Raw genomic sequence first — 6,086 nt, forward strand, 5'->3', positions numbered from 1 at the left:
TTACAAAAACCAATGCAGTGTAGAACAGAGGCATCCAAGTAAGACCGGAAACACCGACAACTGTGAGAGAGAAGTGGAGAGGAAATGCCCCAAGATGTGAGCATAGGCGAGGACTTCCTGAAGAGGGTTACAGTGGCTCAAGGATACATCGCCATAGGCTGAAAAATGGGATTCCGTGGAATGAAAGGGCTTTTACACAGCAGTTTAACAGTTCATTGGATTATGAGACAGCCTAGGGGCAGAAGGGATACCTCAGAGGATAAAGGTGGTCCATCCGGAAGCCTGGAGACCTGGGCTTGAAGAAGAGACCTATGCCACAAAGTTGTTTTCAGTCAATAACTACACACTGTGGAATACACGCTCACACACAGATTATGCATTCACGCGCACACATACACACCTAAAAGAGGGAGATAAAGAGATGCCTACAGAACCGGAAGAAAGATCCCTGCTAGCTATACATCTGATAGATGATTAATATCTGGAATACATAATGAACTTTTAGAAAGCTAAATACCAAGAAAAGAAAACCCCTCAATAAATAAAAGATCCTATGAGTGAACAGACAGTTCTCCGAGCATGAAGTACAGACGACGGATGAGCATATGGGGGAAATGTTCAGCGCCCTTAATCATCAGGGAAATGCAAATTAATGAGAGTCAGAATAGCCACCCCTAAAAAAGCAAGTGACAGGGGTTGGGGATTTAGCTCAGTGGTAGAGCACTTGCCTAGGAAGCGAAAGGCCCTGGGTTCGGTCCCCAGCTCCGAAAAAAAGAACCAAAAAAAAAAAAAAAAGCAAATGACAACAAATGCAGGTGAGGGTCAAGAGCAAAGGGAACCCCTATACGCTGCTGCTGTAGATCTGGGGTTCAGTGTGGATGCTCTTCAGAAACCAGAAATAGAATTCCTATATGATCCAGCTTCCTAGGAGCATGTGACAAAAGGAAGCTACCCACCTGGAGCATGCGATGGGCCCACAGGACCCGGTGTGTCCTTCAAAGGCTTGCTGACCTCCCAGCAGGCCCTTCCGCCCATAGATCCCACCACCACCACCCAATAGCATTATGCACTGAGGACCACGTTTTTCGACGAGAGACACTTAAGATAGAAACTGTACACTCACTTCTCCTGGTTGACACCTCTCCACAGAATCTAAGACAATAGCCACCACCAGCCCCATTTCCAGAGGAAAGAAAAAGGTGTTGGCAATACCAGTGTTTCTTAAGAGCCACGAGACAATACACTTGAAAGAGCATCTTGAGAAAACCCAGCAGCTCTTCTCAATTTCTATTCTAGCAGTTCTCTTCTTCCCCAGTGCTAACTTCCTCTCAGGAACACGCCTGTCATCGAATCCTCCTTCTTACCTCAGAGTCTAGCTGTCCCATGGGAGGTTCCTACCGTGTGGATGGAGACAGAGTGGGGGAGGGAATGAATGGCATAGGAAGAAATCAGTGTCTATGTCTCCCTTCTGGGGCTACCTTCAGCCTCTTGTCTCTGGAGGTAAAGACAGTTGGTGTTGCGGCCATTGAGACGGCTCTCAGGAAAGGCACTCGCTGCTCAAGCTAGGTGATCTGAGTTCTCTGGAACCCATGGAACGGATGTAAAGGTGGAAGGGGAAAAGCGACTCCACGAAAGCTGTCCTCTCACTGCCATACCTGCACTGTGGCGTGCGTGTCCCCACCCCCCCACCCCCACACACATCATACAAGCATATACAACAATAACAATGTTTTAAACCCAAGAGTTGTTTAGGTCTACTAGATTAAAAACTGAAGAATGGAAGGAAGGAAGAAAGAAGGAAGGCCATTCCTTCTCCTCTGGTACATGCTCCTACAAAGGTTGTCACCTGACAGACCTCAACAGCCCCTGTCCCAAACCAGCCAGGCCCGAAGGCACAGCACTGCTATTCCAACCTGCCCGTTCCAAGGAGACCGATGAAGGGGTTATACTTTCTGGATTCATTTCCATAGTGTTATCCTACAGGGCCCCCAGAGGAACCGACCAGTCAGCAACAGGGATCCCTGCCCCACACTGAAGAGGTTCTTAGTCCGGTGAGAAGCCAGCACAGGGAGAGAGACTTTCTAAAACCAGTCGACACCAGTTAGCACAGGAGGATGAAGTCACTGCGTAAGCTACCGTTGCTCTGGCCCTCCCCTCTGTCCAGTCACCTTGGAGACCAGGCCCGCTGGTCCTCCTTCTGCATTCACATGGTCTCCTCTCTGTATCTTACACCTATTTCTTGGTCCATGCCGGTTCGGCAGGCAGCCCTCCATAGGCGCCCACCCTGAATCATTGATTTGTCTCCAAAAAAAATGTTATATTAATGTCATTCTGTACTAATGAGTCTACCCCACTTGGTCCCAGCTGGAACAGCTAATGTCTGCTGATTAATTAGTGCGGAGCTCTCTGGGAGGCAAGAGTGGGGGAGGGAGAGAAAGAGACGCAGACGGGAAGGAAGGAAAGACCATTTGTAGACTCAAATAGGTTTCCTCTGTTCACCAGCGGTCCACACGCACCCCTACCCCACCGGTCCTCCAACCTGAAGCTGGTTATGGAGCGGACACTTGAAAACCCACCCCTCTTCAGTCACTTACTGTCCAGGAGAAATGAGACACTTAGTTGTTGCCCCAAAGGGCAAAGATGGGCCAGAGGAGAGCACAAGACAGAAACTGATAAATCTCGGTCTCAGCTCTTTCCAATTTCGCCCAAAGCAAATCTCTGGTTTCCCTGGGCCTCTTTTTCCCTAACCTGTAAAAGAGGAGCAAGCCAAGGTATAATAGCACACACCTGAATCCCAGCACTCTGGAGGCTGAGGGAGGAAGATCATGAGTTCGAGGCCAGGCTGAACTACATAGTGAAGCCTTGGCTAAGACAATAAATAAATTAAAATCGTTTTTTAAAGGAATAAAATTCTACCCTTGACTGTACACCATCCAATCCCGGACCTACCTTCCATTGCTCCGAGTCATGTGGCATCATTTGCAAAACACACACACACACACATTTAGCTCAGTGGTAGAGCACCTAATAAGCAAGGCCCTGGACGGTCCCCACCTCGAAAAAAAAAAAAAAAAAAAAACACACACACACACACACACACACACACACACACACACAAACTCGCACACACTCACACTCACACACACACACTCTCACATACCCTCTCACACACACACACATGCACACACATGCACACACACATGCACACATGCACACATGCGTACACATGCGTACACACATACACCTGCACACACACACACACACACACACACATACGCACACACGCACGCACACACACGCACACACACGCACACACACACTTACACACACTCACATTCACACATACACATGCACACACACACACACACACATGCACACACACACACACACACACACACACACACACACACACACACATGCACATGCACACACACACACACACACACACACACACACACACACACACGTCACAGAGGAGCCAGAATGAAGTAGGGTAGCTTCAGCTTAGGGCATAGCCAAGTTGCCAGTATGATCAGTACATGGGAACTACTGTTAGGTTACATCTCCAGAAATGACCAACTGATTAAGCAAAGTGCATGCCTCAGCTTACCCGGGTCCCTAAACGGATGCAGAGCAAACAGTGCAGTCCAGGAAATGGCCCTATTGTCCCTGTTCAAGGGTTAGCCAAGGCTCACAGTGGGGGCTTTCTTGGTCTTGGGTCACACAGTAAATAGCTGAGCTGGGAGTTGAACACAGAGGATACCTGCTTCCAAACAGAGACCCTTCCCCCACTGCTGCAATTCCCACCCATCAAGCTTTTAAATTTGATTTTGCTGCAGCCATGAGCCTGCAGGCATCCCGTCCCAGTTCTGTAGATGGCGAGGCTCTTGGGCCGTCACTAATCACTCTCGAAGGCTTGTCATAATCCCTTCCCTGCTGACATGCAGAACACAGGGGACAAACTGAGGGGTCAGCAAACAGGGCTACTGTGGACCCATGTAAGCATCAGTTAGCTCGTTCCAGAACCTGGGTAGTTTAGCTTAATATTTCACACACAGTCATTCGGCAGGCATTCAACGCGTCTGAAGCTCTGTGCTCTGGGCTTCCAGCAGGATGCACGTGCATGACACTCCTACTTTCCTGTCCCTGGTGCAAGTCAGACAGCAAGCAAACGTGCAGATTCAACCGTTAGAAAGGTTAATGACCAGGATGGGCACTGTGGCATGAGGAAGGCTCTCTGGTCAGATGACATTGGAGGGTAAGATACAAGCAAGTAAGGACATCCATTACGATGTTCCAGGGAAAGAACTCTAACAAGAGAACAGGGCGTTTGAAGGCCCCCTCTTATAGGTTGATGTCATTATGCAGGCGAAAGCAGGTACAGGATAGAACAAGGCCTGTCATTGGACCAGAAGAAAGGATGGGCGGGAGAAAAGTTTTAGAGAGGCAGAGGAGGCTGGAGGAGGAGGAGGGAACTGAGAGACCATGTCGGCGGATGTCAAGATTCCTCTCTGCACATATTACAGGTTGTTATGACTATTCTAAGAATGGATGTGTACAGGATTTTGTGTTGTCTAAATGAGCAAATTATAGCTTATCAATTGGGTCCGAGGATATTGTGGGATGCGTTCTTTCGTGTGGTGACTTACTTGAGTTCGAGAGAGTATATGGTGGCAGGATGCACCCGGCCTGCCATAGAATTGTGATGTGCATGCCTGGCGTGGTGGAGACCAGCCAAGAGAGCTGTGAGGGAGAGAGGGGCAGCCTGACAGAATGCCGTGTTGGAATGGCTCGAGGACAGCAGGTCAGAAAGTAGATGGGGGCAGCGTGGAGCCTCTGAGATAAATTAGCGCTAGTTCCAGTGGCCCGTTGGAGCCAGAACTAGCGAGAGAGCACAACCGTCAGGATACAGGGAACCTGGAACCATTCCACTGCCTTTTTATTTATCACAACACTATCTTGTCTGTTTAAGCCTTTATAACAAAACACCATCAATGGATAACTCGTTGACTTAGTCTATCTGGAGCTACTATAACAAAATGCTACAGGCTAGGTCGTTTATTTTAAAAACAGCACCACCACCACCCCCCATCATATAAGAAGACAGGATAGAACGAGGCCTGTCATTGGACCAAGAATACGGGGGGGGGGGAATGTGGGAGGAGAGGGAGGAAGGATGGAGAGAGAGAGGAGGCTAAATCCATTCTTGTATCAGGCTCTCACTTGTGAGGCAGCAATACTAAGCTATTCAGAGCCCTTCCGACTAGCCCCTCTTAGACATCCCATCTCTCAGTACTACTGCACTGGGGGCAGAGGAGGGATAAGCCTCAGCATACAAACTCTAGAAGGTGCACTCGAGCACACCACTTAAGACAGATGTATTTTGTTGACACTAAATCTATCGATGAGGACCACCCCTTATAACCCATTGCCTCCCAAAGACCCCACCCCTAACACTGTCACCTTGGAGACTAGTCTTCGGCCAATAGCACAGAGAGATTGGAGATGCTGTAAACCTCAGCCTGAGAAGACCCCAGGCTGGATCATTTCCAGGTTGTTCAAACAATAACGAAAGGGACTGGAGAGGTGGCTCAGTGGTTAGGAGTAATGGCTGCTCTCTTCAGAGGACCCTTGTTTGATTCCCAACACCCGCTCGGTGGCTCGCAGCCGCCTGTAACTCCAGCTCCATGAGAGCCGATGCCTTCTTCTGCCGCCCTGAACAGGCAATGCACACAAATGGTGCACAGACAGGGATGCATGCAGGCAGAATACCCACATGTACGAAATGAAGATAAATAAATCATTCTTTTTTTTTTTTTTTTTTTTGGTTTTTTTTTTTGGGGTTGGGGACCGAACCCCGGGCCTTGCGCTTCCTCGTTAAGCGTTGTACCCCCGGGCTAAATCCCCAGCCCCTTAAATCATTCTTTTAACTTACAAAGAAATAGCAAAGAGTGGAGAGGAGAGACGGGAAGGGGCGTGGCTGGGGAAGGGGCGTGGCTGGGAGAGCAGATGGCAGAGCCCTGCAGAGTTTGTATCGTTTGCTTGGGCGCATCTGGTTTCTCTTGTTCCTATTACTTACACTCCTT

Source organism: Rattus rattus, chromosome 14 (genome assembly GCF_011064425.1).
Source record: "Rattus rattus isolate New Zealand chromosome 14, Rrattus_CSIRO_v1, whole genome shotgun sequence".
In the NCBI taxonomy this organism is placed as follows: Eukaryota; Metazoa; Chordata; class Mammalia; order Rodentia; family Muridae; genus Rattus; species Rattus rattus.